Source organism: Camelus bactrianus, chromosome 2 (assembly GCF_048773025.1).
Source record: "Camelus bactrianus isolate YW-2024 breed Bactrian camel chromosome 2, ASM4877302v1, whole genome shotgun sequence".
Classification (NCBI taxonomy): Eukaryota; Metazoa; Chordata; class Mammalia; order Artiodactyla; family Camelidae; genus Camelus; species Camelus bactrianus.
Genome location: NC_133540.1, coordinates 105433430 through 105448238, shown reverse-complemented (window position 1 = coordinate 105448238; position 14809 = coordinate 105433430). Strand labels below are relative to the sequence as shown.

Sequence of the window (14809 nt, the reverse complement as noted above, 5' to 3'; positions counted from 1 at the left end):
TTAGAATGCTGAAGCATTTTAAGGAAAGACTGGGTACGGACTTAGTTGATTAACTTTATTAGTATTTCACCAGGTAATTGAACTAAAAATTAATATTTAGAAGGAAAAAAGCCTCTATTTCTTAATTTTTAAATTCATTCAACAGACGTTTTTGGAATAACTTCCAAGTACTTTCCGGGCATTGTTCTAGGTGATAAGATATAGCATGTATCAAAATTGTTTACGTTTTTGCTCTAGAGCAGCTTACATGGGGCCATGAGAGACAAATCATTGTAAAACATGAAGAATAATAAGGCAGGTTAAGGGAGATAGTAATAGGTTTTATCTAAGTTGTCAGAGAAGGGTGACTGTATAGTGTGTTGTCCAATGGAGATTCTTTGAGTACAAAAAAAAGTGCCACTTAGTAATCCTGGGATAACAACCTGGAATGGCAGCTTGGTCACCCTGCTGATAGTGTGACACCAAGAGACATGGAGGAGCAGGTGATGTGATGTTTAAGGGAAGGTGGTCCAGGAAGAGGGAATGCTTGAACCACTCTGTAGACTTGGGTCACTGGGCATTTATAATTTTAGAATTTTTAAAGCTAGGAGAGGAGAGGAGTCCACCATGGCATTGCCTGCCCCAGGAGTGATACCTCAAGGACCAGCTGTGTGAGGACTGGCTGACCTGTCCCGTCGGAGCCTGACTGTTGATACGGGTGACTGTCCGTGTCAGCGCAGAAGCACTGCTGGGGAGCAGGCAGCCCTTTCCACACCGCGGTCACAGAAAGATGGCTTTATGGTGAGGGTGCTTTGTGAAAGGCTGGACTCAATCTGTGGCTCTATTTTGAGAAGACTTTTCTGTCTGGAGACTTGGCTGGACCAAACCCGGATGGCTGCTGTAGGACAAACTGTCACCTGTCTTTCTGGGTGTGCCCTGCACCTCACACGTGAGCCTCTGCTTCTAGGTGTCCTCGGAGAGCTTGGGCTGCCCACCCTGCTGCTGTCGGCTGTCACAGTGCCGCTCCCCGAGCACCCTGCAGCTGCCGTCCTGGGGCCACCTGCTCACCACGTGCCCTGCCAAGCTCAGTAAGATCATAATCTGTCAGAGAATTATACTCCGGGGTTTGTGAGCCAGGGCGCCTAGCAGCCTGGGGAGGTTGGGCGACTTCTGCTGTGTTAGCTCCTCTTCCTCCTCATTGTCCTAAAGTACCTTTGGAAAGAAAGCTATTGCGCTGGATGACAGCACATTGAGATTAATAGCTATACTCATTGAGGTCAGATACCGAAAAACACTGTTTTAAAACCTCAGATCTTCACTCACCTCTGAGACAGGTATAATACTATTAGGTTTATCCGTATGAAGTTACTCGTACTCCATCATTTTGACCTACAGAAATGATCATTTCATACAGTTAGACTTGAGATTTTGCAGGCAAAGAAGGGGAAACTCAGGGAAGTTAAATTTTTTTTTCACCAGAGTCACACACCTTGACTCAGAGCTAACATTTGAACGCCAGGCAGTTGGCCTCTGGGTCACTGGTCCTTCCCCTGGGCCTGCCTGATTGCTGGGTCTGGTAAAAGGTAGGCTGATTGGTTCTTTCCTTGGAGCACTTTCGGGCTAGAGCATACAGCTGTAGAGGGATTTGTAGAGCCTGCAAAATTGACTTGTTCTGCACAGCACTGACCCAGAGCTGGGACATTTGGACCTGAGGGTGACACCCTGGAACCTAAGCTCATGAATGCTACGGCCCTGTGAGGTTAGAAATTGGAAAGGGAATTGGGCAATTGGGCAAAACAGTCAACTCAGAGGGAGTCTGGCTGAGAGGCCCTGCTAGGACATTGCTGTGGTCCTGTTGTGAAGCAGGAGCCTGTGGGAAGCTGAAAGTTTGCAAGTGGGGCTTCCTCAAGTACCAAGTCCATCAAGAGATGAGATGCCTGGAGGCAAAAAGGCTGGGAAACTGCATTCTCCTGCAATTGAACTAGAAGCAGTAACAGGAATGAGACCAGGAGCGAAGGACTCTCTCTCTGTCTCTCTGTCCTGCCCCCACCCTGACCCCAAAACTCTGCTTTTGTGTTCCTCTGGATATCTGTATCTCCTTTTTCCCTACCTTTACAAACGGCTTTCTCAGTTTCTCCATGCATATGGCAAAAAGTGATCACCCCAAGAATGCCCCTAAATTCCAGTGACCACAAATACTGGTGAAAAACACTGTTATCTAGTTAGAAATTCCCCAGAGAGAGAAACCGACTGATTATGCTTGGGCCAGAGGTCCCCTGAGGCCAGGGGTGGGTTCCATGCACTCTCTCTAAGGAAGGGACATAGTGCAGCAGGCAAATCGACATGTTTGTTTCAGTTGGCATTAAACCACATTGAGAAGCTAGCTAGATGTTTGTTTTTATGCTTTTTTTTTTTTCTATTCTGGTGTGTCTGTGCTCACTCAGGAATCCTCACAGCTTACCCTAATATCGCGGTCTGCTGTCTCTTGTCCCAAGCTGCCCCATGCCTCAGGAGGCTGTGATGTCCTGTTTCCATGCTCCTCTGGGTTTACTTTGAAAACTCCCGGTAAAAAAAATAAGTCCAATAAATGAGGGTATTGGTTCTAGAATAAGAGCTGTTCTGATCTTAGGTAACGTGAGAAGGAGTGGCTTTAATCTGTAGAAATTTTTTAAAGGTTGTGAGCATATAAATATTAAGAATAACCCCTTAAGACTTGTCAGAAAATAAACATTTAGAGAGATATCATAAAGTCAGTCATCCCTTTTAGTCTAGAACTGTCCTTGTTTTAGCACTGAAAGTCGCTGGTCCTAGAAAACCCTTCTTTCTCCCAGGCAAACCAGAACTATTTGTCACCCTAGAAGTCCAGTGAATGCCTTGTTTACTTCTCTAGAGTAGTGTTCAAGGGTAAAGGAGCTTAGTTTCCATCTCCTTCTCATAAAGTGGTTGGGTTAATCCACACTGTTTACTTAGACTAGCTAAAAAAGTGTGTGTTTCTTTGAACCAAGATTCAATAAGCACCTAAGCTTGGCAGGTGTGGATTTAGTCCATAATGAATGGGTATAAGGAATATTCTATACAAATATAACAAATATTCTGCTTTGGTTTTTCTAAAACGAGCACTTCTCAAACTTAGATGTGCACAGGAATCCCCTGGGGATCTTGTCAAAAGGCAGGTTCTGATTCAGTAGCTCTGGGTGGGGTCTGAGGGTCTGCATTTCTAACAGGCTCTCCAGCCATGTGATACTAACGCTCTGAGGACCACACATTGACTAGAAAGAGTCTAAATCACAAAATCTATTGCTCAGGACCCCCACTCTTGGGTAGACAAAACTTCAATTGGAGGATTATTTCAGGGTACGCCCCTCTAATATTATATAAGAATTACGAGGGCTCATTTGGTGATTGGAAAAATCACCAAATGAAAAAGATAAACTTTGCTTACAGTTTCCCAAAGCAGTGAGGACAACAGAGAAATTGATGTCTTTACAAATTTTCCTGCAACACAAATATATCTTTTGGGCATCAAATTTTAAAGTTGTGTACTCGTTTTAATTTTTAAAGCTCCAATTTGCTCCGCTGTGCGTATAGAACTGGCTGTGCTTCGGTTAATAGATGTCTGAGTTTGCGAATAATTACTGATGGAATATCTGACCACTTTAGCTGCCAACATCATCACCTGATTGAAATTACAGTTTTCTCTCGCTCGGAAGCTATTCGGGTGATCGTTTTGCAAAATCAGCTTCTTCAGATCCCATCCCTTTGACCTGATGTTTTAAGACACAGCAGGTGAGAGCCAGAAACTATAGCACCAAACCAATGCAGAATCTTCCTCTTCTAGCTTTATGATGAGTTGAGTGCCATCTGGACAGCTTGGAAGGAAATGCTTCTCAAGATTTTAGTCTCAACTCTCCTTGGTCATCTTTTAGATGACAGAACATCCCTTGCTGATCTTCGCATATTTCTGATAGGAGTAAGAAACCCGACGAAGGCATAAACACAGAAATGCGAGTCCATCTTTGGTGCCCCCTCGCTGACACTCCTTTGGAGTGCATGTGGTGGGCTGGCCGAGCCTGGGCGGACTTTGATCTGTCTTGAACAGATGCCTGTAACAAAAAGTTAGCTGGGCTTTAGGGATGGCTAATGTCTCCCAGGCTGCAGAGTGTTATTAAGGCTTGATTGCAATCTCCTGACATGATGACACCGAACTGAAGAACAGGGGCTGCCTGCTTGGCAGCTCTGAAGGCCATTGGAAAGCTCGGAGAAGGCACAGGCACTAAGGAAGAAAGAACACTGACAGAAGCTGGGCAGGCAGACAGGGCTATTTAATTCAGAGGGTGGGTGTTAATTAATTTATTTGGGGTGACGGGTATATGATCTCTAAGCCAGACTACAAGCTGTTGCCACTCTAGCTGGGGACAATGTCCTAGTCTCAACAGGGATATCATCCATCGTCTGGGTGGCCGACCTCATACTGTATCCATCTTACATTATGCAGACTCACCACGCCGTGTCTGCTGGATGCCAGCAACTTGTTTTCTTACCCTTCAATGTTACTCTCATTGTCTGTGCTTGTCTCTGCTTCTAATTTCTGTGAGAATTCCCTTGGAGCCCCAAAATGATCTGTGTCAGGCGGACAGAAGGAACCCAGGAGTGAGCTGAAAGTTATCACTCCTTCTAGAATGGTGTAATTTTCAATATATGAAGTTTTGGTTTCCTGTGCTTTTTAAGATGGGTCAGATGTTCTCCCCCTGCCAAAAAAAGAAAAAAGGCTAATCATTAAAATTCTCTAAAGCAATTGTCAGGCCCAGGGTGTCCTGATTTCCTGTCTGGTCTTTGCTGTCTCGCTACCAGGAATTATTTTCTCTCAATCCCATTGTTTCATACAACAAAGGGCCTGTCTGATGATGTCCTCCCACCTGCAGCTCTGTGGAGGCATTTATTATAGTAATTAATTTTTCAAGGCAAAAAAAAAAAATGGCATAAGGTATTAAGAAGTGGAAACAAATGAGTGAAAGTTTGGGGGGTAATTTTAAAAAGTATTTTGATGTAGTGAAGAGAGCACTGGATTTGGGCACAGAAGATCTGGTTTAAGCAAATCACTTAAAAATACATGGAGTCCTCTATGTGTCTGTCAAAATTCCTCAATCTGTAGCATTAAAAGGGTGACATTTATTCTATGTAAGTTACACCTGTGTAAATGTAACTTGTAAAACCTGAGGAATAACTATGCTTTATTTATTAAGGATGAAGATAACACGTGTGCATCTGAAAATATAGAAAAGCACACACACACGTGCAGATACTCGCCATAATATGTCAACTACGAGATGATCACATATCTATTTTCTGATGACGGGGGGTGAATTAATCCCATCCTGCTGTACACTGTTCTCTGTCACCCCTGGTCCATGCAAAGCCTCTCAGTTCACCTTCATCCTCTGCTTCCGCTCCCGTTTCCCTCCTCTATCTTATGTGCACTTAAAGACTATACTTCAGTGTATATTACCCTTATAAAATATGTACTGTTGTTTGTGCATTCATTTTAAAAAATTCTGTTTACATATGTTATTGTCCATAGAACCCATTCTATTTCTGAATGATTTTATCCAGTACTAATACTATGTATTAAAGGTATATTGAGATTATGTGTAAATGTAGCTCATTGATCCCAGTTCTTATTTAACATTTCCAGGGCTATTGTTTCCAGTGTCCCACAACCCCACGCAATGTTGAAATGAACCTCCTTATACACGTCCCCTCATGGGTCTGTGAGGTCACGTCTCTAGGTTGTATATCTGTAAGTGGATTGGCTGGGTCATAGGATCCCAAATGCTTGCATCAGTGTATATACACCCACCAGTAATTTTAGGAGGCTCTCAATTTTCCACATATCCTTCAACATTTATGTATTTAATTAGCTTCTGTCTATAATTTTTAATAGAAAATTTCTTGTCATAAAATTTACTTTTAAAAGTATTCTACAGGGGGAGGTATAGCTCAGTGGTAGAGTGCATGCCTAGCATGCATGAGGTCCTGGGTTCAATCCCTGGTACCTCCATTAAGTAAATAAATAAATAAAACTTATCACCTCCCATTCCCCCCAAAAAGTAAAAGTATTCTTTTTTCATGATTTAAAATAATATTCTAATGTTACAGTCAGAGCGAGGCCTTAATTACTCGTCATTTGTTTAACTGCTACTCTCTTTCATGATATTCAGGAAAAATATGCTTCCAAGATAGGACAGAAAAAAGTCTATAGTTGAGGCAACGTGATTATTAAATTAATAAATCGAGTTACCGATATATGGACATGGATAGAGATCTACTTCTTACCCATCTTGTAGTGTTCATAAGAGTAACTTTTTAAAGGAAACTAATGAAATTTCAACTGTATAAAGAGAAATGATTCAATAACTTGAAGGATAAACTGAAAAGAAATGGAAACCCGACTTCCAGAGCAATTCTATACATCATATGTCCTGACAGTCATGTTCCTGTGCATGCATTTAGTCAGTGGAAATAAAAAACAGCCGTGAGGTGTATCCTATCCCTTGTGTAGAGGGATACCTAACTCATTGGCGAGAATTACCCTAGGACAGACTGTAATCAAAAATAGTAAAATTCCCCAGTTTTAGCAATATGTTTACTTTTCATATGCTAAACATCCTTGCAAGTTTCTTTAATTAAAATTAAGTAAAATTAAGCCAACATTTATGTTATATTCTTCAGTGATTCAATATTTCAGGTGTACATAATGATTATTCCTTCCCCACCCCCCCAACACCATCTCTGATACAAATCTTCAAGTCTGTATTTAGTGTTAGGGTGATGCTATGATACTTTCAGATCATCAAGATTTGCTATTAATTGGCTTTGAAGAATTCAGTATTGACATGTTGAGCAAGATATCTGAAACTAAAAACGATTTATTTCAGCAAACAAAAATTAAGTAGATTCATAGACTTTGATCATGAAGTCTTCCTTGAGAGAGAGTAGTCAACATTTTAGATTAAGGATTTTTATGCACGTAATGTACCACATGATATACGTAAAAGGAATTTCAGACATCCTCGTATAAAAAAAGAAAGATGAATGCTGATTGTGATTCTCTGGTTAAAATGTAACATTCTGCCTCTCTTGGAGATCTACTTAGACTTTTAGGTACAGAGTGAGGAAAACTTCTGAAAAAAATGAAATAAGCATGCATGAAAGTGTTCTTTTTCAATGATAGATTGTTAGTCACTATGCACTGTGCTTTGTATCAGGTCAGTATAATTTAAGTTACTTATTTATGAAGGACAAATATATCCTTAATAAGAGAGTTCAAAGCAGACTATATACGAGGAAATGCCTCACTTTTTTCTTGCATGCTTTCCTGGAACAAACAGAATTACTTGCTGTGAAGAATATTATTTTTAAGGTAATTCAATTTTAGACACAAATAATTGCAGGTAGCTTGATTCGTACTTCATCACGCTAGTTTTAGCCCAAATAGGAATGATGTTTTACTCAGTTTGCACATGTATCCTCTTCTCTGTAATGAATTAAATTTTAATAATAGTTTGTTTCCCTCAAGAAGATGATAAACTCCTAAAGAACAAGGATTATCTCAACTATCCTTTGTGAATATCTTCTAATAGTGGGCAGTCAATATAAGTGATTAATAATTTAATAATTTTTATTTCGTTTCTAGTATGACATCAATTCATACTGGAAAAAGATTCTATTGGCAAACCAAGCAGATCAAAACCAAGTTAGTTAGGTTATTTTAGGCTTTCAAGTTTATATATATACAAATTCAAAAGCTTTGGGAACTGCATTAACTCATTTTGCAAAAGATTAACTCATTCTGCAAACACCATAACTCATTCTGCAAACACTGTCTCTTCACTGCATGAATGGTACTGTGGGACAGTTAACTGAACTCTGCTTTCTAGGGGGATGTGATTTTCAACCACAGAGCTCACAATGTATAGCCCATCATGCCTTCTCTCCAGGGAAACTTTCTGTCCTTTTCTGGGCACCACTTATGTGCTTTTAAATAACTTTCTAGTTTACATGCGGACTCAAAATTACAATCTCACCTCTAGATCTCTATATGAACACAGAATTTTTTTCTGTGTTGCTGGCTCCCTGTTTTTCCTCTTTGCCAGTTTAACCTTCATCTCAGACAGTGGAATCAACAGTCCCCTGTTACCTTGGCAACGATGATAGGATAATAGAATTATAATCTCCCAGTGTTCCCTCCTAGCATCATGCTCTTGGAAGAGAAAGACAACACAATTATGAAATATAATTTGTGCTACTTTGAAGTGGCAGCATCCATTCATTTTAAGCATATGGCATTTATTGATTAAAAGATGATGTATGTTGAACTTCCTGTGATTAAAAAAATTTCAACCACAAGAATAAGACTGGAAGTCTGTCTCAGGATAAGAATTTCTTTTGTATATGTATATATTTTTTTCAGTCAGCTTTACATGTTTCTTTTGACCTTTTACTTTTTCATCAATTTGAAAATAATGGCTAAGAAAAAGTTATCAGCACGGCAGTCTTTAAGACCATTGCCATTTTATCTGAATAGATTTGAGAATTCTTGAGGCTCTTCATGCTTTCTACAAGCACATTCTCACTGTAGAAAAATAAATTGACACTCTAGGGGTTTACACTTCCAAACTACCACATTCAGCAATGACATTCTGTTGAAATCTGCTGCTGATTTGGAAAACTGCTTTTCCAAATTAGTTTCCTGAGCTGATGCTTCTAATACTGTGACTCTACTTGCATGTTCTCTTGTTTCTTTCCTGATTCTGGAAAATCCCAAGCATAAAGCCTGATCTTTATAATATCAAGAATACTTTAAGTATCTCTGGGTCTGATTCAGTATTTTTGATGCTTTATTCTTTAATCTTTATTTTCAAGTGCCATATTTGTTCATTCTGTCTGACCTTTCTTCCATCCCGTAGCATTTGGATTTGTTTTTGTTATGGTTCCAGGCAGAATGTGGAGAAGTAAATGTCCCCTGTGTAGGATAAATATATGCATAATTTCATTCATTGATTTTTCTCTTTGTTAGAAATTAAGAGATGTCAGATCCTTACACCAATATCCTGAAATAATAATGGAGGTAGTTAAAAAATTCTTTTTGCTATAAGATATATTTATTAATACTTTACATAGTGACAGTCTGAACGAAGAAGGACATAAAGGTGTTTTTTTTTTCCTTCCAGTTTTGAGAACCTTAGCCACACAATACACAAGAAACTCCTTATTCAAGAGAAAATAGCAAAATCCTCATTTAGTGCTCAAGAACGAAGCTGAAGCTTATAGCTCCTTGGTGCTAAGTGGAGTGGATGTTTGAATCACTTGGCTTTTGTAAGTTGAAGGGAGCTAAGTCAAGGCTTCAGCACCTAAATAGGTAAACTTGATTCATTGCTCTTTGATTTCTTCTGGGAGGTAGATCCTAAAGACACAGTATATTATTTACTCTCCAGCATTCAACAGTTTCTAATGTAGTGAAGATGGGGCCTTTACTGACACCAGTAGCATTATATGACTCAGATATTTTTGCCTGAAAAGTAAACAGACATTATTTCCCACCTTGCGTCTAGACTGGAAGCAGGACAGGAAGGGATGGAGGTAATCATGCTAGGTGTTATTCACCTCGCTCCTCAGTGTGTCATTCAGTCTGTTCTGACATTAAAATCTAATTTAGCTAATTTTAATTCAGCAAACATTTCTCTGAGCACTATTTATATGCAAAACGCTCTACCAGATACAGTGGGGAAATCAAAGGTAAGAATTGAACTGGAAAATCTATTTCGGGAAGCTGTTGCTCTGGGGACTCTTCATGGATTCTCCTTCATCGGTGATTGTGTTAATTGTAGAGAGTTGAGGTAATTATGTAAGGGAAATGCTGGATACATGCTGAGTCCACAGCCAAGCAACCCCGGGAGTCTGAGATGACCATGCCCACTCAGGATCCGAAGTGACAGGTAGAACCAGGGCTGAAACCCCTTGCTCCCAGAATAGCACTTAACACACAGTCAACAGTCCAGAGCTGTGTAGACTGAATGAGCTGCAGCAACCTGGAGCCCTTCTCCAGGATCTAAGTGATGACAGATTGGTTGAGCTTTGAAGCTCTAGAATCAGATCAGAAACAGATTACCTTGAGTCCCTGTCAGCTATTTAGGCTCACCTGGCCCCATTCTTCTTCCTGTCCTCCAAATGGTAACCCCCACCCCATATCCATGGGGTTTCGCATCCAAGGACTCAACTAACTGCAGATGGAAAAATATTCAAAAAAATTCCAGAAAGTTCCAAAAGCAAAACTTGAATTTGGCACACACTGGCAACTATATAAATAGCATTTACATTGTATTAAGTATTACAAATAATCTAGAGATGATTTAAACTATAAAGGAGGATGTGTATAGGCTATATGCAAATATTAAGCCATTTCAGATAAAGGACTTTAGATTTTAGTATCGGTGGGGGTCCTGGAACCAATCTCCCAATATACTTAGGGATGAGTTTATTTATATTTAGCTATTTTAAGAAACTTATAAGAACTTATACCTATCATCCATTGAGCAGCATTCTAAGCAGTTCATATCCATCATTCTATTCAGTCTTGCCAAATATTTGATGCAATAAAAATGACCATTTGACAGATGAGGAAACTGAGGCTCCAGGTTACTTAGGGGATAGCATATCTAAAGTTTAAACCCAGCTTTGTGTGTACCCACAACCCCATCCCTAACCACTAATCTGTAAACTAAGAAATCGTCTGTCTTTCTTCTTATAATACAGTAGTCCTGTTTTCAAATAATATTCTCTTCAATGCACTCAGTTTCTTTTCTGATTAGAAGTTCTCTGCACTTTAAATTAACAATTGAGCTGTAAATTCTGATTTGCAAATTCATGTTGATTAAGAAAGGTTCAATATTCTATAAGCTGAAAAGTTTCAGGGATAGCTCATTTCCCCTATTTCACTGATGGTTAGTGAGCCTTTTTTCCCCTCTCATCACCAAGATAGTTAGAAAATAAAAATTGATAGGTTCTTTCTCTCCAAATAGAAGTTCTGAGAACAGCACTTGGGGAGTGAGTCATAATTTATTGCTTCTCAAGGGACAAGTGTTACTGGAGAAAGTCCATTACCTTGCCAACAACTGGCAAAATTTCTTCTTCACTTTCAGTGATCAATTTTTAGCACTTTCAAGATCAAAAAATAAAATAGTGTATGTGATCGCTGTAAAGTAGCAGCAAGTGGAAGCATTTTGCACATATTTACTGTGATCAAGTGATTTAAAAATATGCTCCAAATGCCAGGAATATAGTTAAAATCACTTCTCACCAAGCAATGATACTCACACACAGAATAATATGTGGGCAATATTTGGAGACAAGATGAGTGAAAGAATAATTATGTTATAGAAAATCAAAGGGGAAAGGAGGGAGGGATAAATTAGGAGTTTGGGATTTGCAGATAATAACTATTATATATATATAATCGATAGACAACAAGGTCCTACTGTATAGCACAAGGAACTATATTTAATATCTTATAATAACCTATAACCTTGTAATAACTTTTTTCATGAAAAAGAATATGAAAAAGAATATGTATAACTAAATCACTATGCTGTACACCAGAAACTAACACAACATTGAAAATCAACTATGCTTCAATAAAAAAGAATATGTTTTATGTCATACTTTCTTTACAAATAAGGAAATAATTTGATATTATGATTAAAAAAATAATACTAACAAGAAATATCCAGGCTTAGGTCTACCTGCTAAATTTCTGTTTTAACTAGGAATTGAACAAGGGGTATTTTTTTCTTTGAATTAATCATTAATGGTAATTTCCAAGGTAGTTCTAGTTTGGTTAATATCACATTCAACCCTTTATATAGCTTCTAGAATTTGTAACTTACTATTTTAAATAAATAGATTCTCATTCGTGTCAAACTTGAAATAATTCTGGATTGGTAAAATCGCCTATCATTGATAGTGTTTTTGTTCATGTTTTGAGTGGTTGCATAAATCAAGAATTAAGTTAGGAAGGAAAGCCATTTCTAGTCTTGTCCTCTTTTGAGAAGACCTTTACAGAATGAGAGTCATGCTTGTCTTTAGCCACTCTGCTTTTTTTGCTTCTTTGAACAAACCTGTGGTTTTCTGCCTCAGGGCCTTTTCACCTGCGACTGCAGCTGAAGAACTATCTCCAACCACTCCTGCCCACCTCAGATCTTTGCATTGATCTCTTCTAGCTTTGGTGGATGGTATTTAACGACTCCTCTTCAGAGAGGCTTACTTCTTTTAAAAGTAGACTCCCTTCTTTTATCATTTCTGATTATATCCACTTTTTCCCCTTGGTAATGCTGGTTACAATTTTTATTACATATTTATGTGTTTATTGAATGTTATCTGTCTCCCTCTAAGGGCAGGGATCATGCCTATTATGTTCACCTGTATAGATTCAGCAACTCTTTGATGTTTAGTAGGTGCTCAATAAATATTGTTAAATGAATAAATGATTGTAAGAGTACATCTGAAGGAAATTCTTGCTGAAGGGTAGATGCTAAACTAGCAAAACGAAATTGTAATATAGGGAATAATAAACTGATTCTGGGAAAAGATGGCAAAAAGTTAGAAAGTACTACATTCATACTGAGCAGCTGGAAGCAAATTGTAAACAGAATGAGGGTGGAGAGTGTTGAGAATAGCGTTGGTGTCTTTTATTGGTGCTGACTAGATATTTGATCATTTCAAAAACGAGGGATTCTGTACGTGCTTAAAACACACCATGTTGAACTACAGCTATTTTGTTTAACATTATGTTACAATGGAAAGAATGGACCATAATTTTATATATCTTTATATTTACTATAGTCTCTTGCTGTATCTTATCCTTGAGTGGCACTCAGTAGATACTTACAGAATACTCATTGCCTGAATGAAAAAAGAATTAAGCCACTGAAAAGAAGAGCTTAATTTTTATTTTAGCTTAAGACAAGTGTGTGCATTATAGTTATTGAGGGCATGGTATACATCAGGGCACATATCTTCTCTCTCTAGCAGTTGCTTCTTTATACTTGTAGTCCAATGCAGTGGTCGTGGTTGTGAATTTCTCTGTGACTCTGACAAGCTCAGTATATGGCTTCATGATCGCTGGGATCATCCACCTAGCAGATGGGGAAGGAAGAGAAATAGCGTGGACAGGACACCGTCTGTCAACTGCCTTGGTCCACAAATGACACGTCACTTTTGCTCACAGCCCATTGGCAAAAACTCCCCACTTGTTTATTCTCCCCTTAAATGCAAGAGGCTGGGCAGTGTAGTTATGTGTGTATCAGAGTGTCTCACCTTTGTACTCACTGGAAGAAAATTCACAAAATTATGAACATCTCTAGTGAAATTATTCGTAACTTATTTTCAACTTTATGCTATTTTCTGAAGTTTCTAAATAGGTATATATTAAGTTGATAACCAGGTAAAAACTATAAACGTTAAAAAAAACACTTGAAGCACGGTGTCAGGGCCATCTGAGTACCCTCCCTCTGGAGGTGCAGACAGGTTGGGGCACTCACTGTAGAGTAAGTTTCAGTATGACCTTGGATCTCAGGAGGTTGTTCAAGTGCTCGCGTAAGTGACAGGAAATCCACTGAGCGCGGCGTAAGGAGGACCTTCTCTATGCACGGGTGATTTGGATATAATATTTATCAGTGCTGATCTCCTGGATTGCTCTGGCTGATCTGGCTGGCTGGGAGGATTTTCCATTCTTCCCTAACTGTTTCCATGTTTCCTTTCCAAAACCTCTCCCTCTGTCGAAGAGAAGAATGTTTTTTGCTAGCAGTAATTCATCGTCTCCAATGCAGATGAAGTCTATTTGATTTAATAAGAACTAATATTGATGGCTTTATGTAGACATGCAACATGTTGACTGCCCTCTTTAAAGAGCATGAAAGACAGAAGGAATAAGCACTATGAGACTCTGACACCTCCCATCCTACACATTTGATTCCAAATTTTATCTCTGGTCTCCACACTGAACTGAACAGGTATTTCTGCTGCTAAGATCCTTTTCAGCACTCACCACTGGCTTCAAAGTTCAAGTCTTTCATTTCCTTGTCCCATACTTATTTTCTGTTTCATTGACTGCTGCTTTCTTGCACTTGCCCTGTTAAGGAGTCCACCATGGCTATTTAATATTTAAAGGCTGGGATCACTTTGCAGGTTTTAGTTTAAAGGTAACCATAGCACACACACACACACATTCATTATTAATGGCAGAGATGCACTGTAAGTTCTGGGGAATCTTCTTTCCTTTCGATGTTAGTTTCCTAGGAGTGCTGCTGTCACTTGAATTTAGCTCTGACATTGCCACGTGGCAAGTGGGCTAACACAGTAACAAGGGATCCAGAATTATGTGAACTGTGTATTATGTGGGTGGATGGGACCATGCTGAAAAGGGAGATGAAGCCAGAAAATGACCGGCCACGCAAAGTCCGGTTTCGAATCGCATCCTCTCACAGTGGGCGAGTTCTGAAGGAGGTATACGAAGATGGGCGGCCGGCAGGCTCTCTGGATTCTGAATGTGCCAGTATCTGTGGCATAGACGGACTGAGTGAGTCTGATGGACAGCAGAATGGCCACATAGGATCGGAAGGTGATGAGCATGAGAACGACCAGGATAACTTGCTGTTGTTAGCAAGGGCTGCCAGCGAGAAGGTGTTTGGTACCAGAAGAGTCAACATTTTAAGCAAAAATGGCACAGTCAGAGGTGTTAAATATAAAGTCAGTGCTGGACAAGCTCTATTTAACA

The 14809-nt window shown here is 39.3% G+C and overlaps 1 non-coding gene across 2 annotated transcripts in view; it reads left to right on the top strand.

Moving 5' to 3' along the window:
- Window positions 1-14809, top strand: part of LOC105074927 (uncharacterized) — a 292437-nt gene that overhangs the window by 157879 nt on the left and 119749 nt on the right. The window lies entirely within an intron of this gene.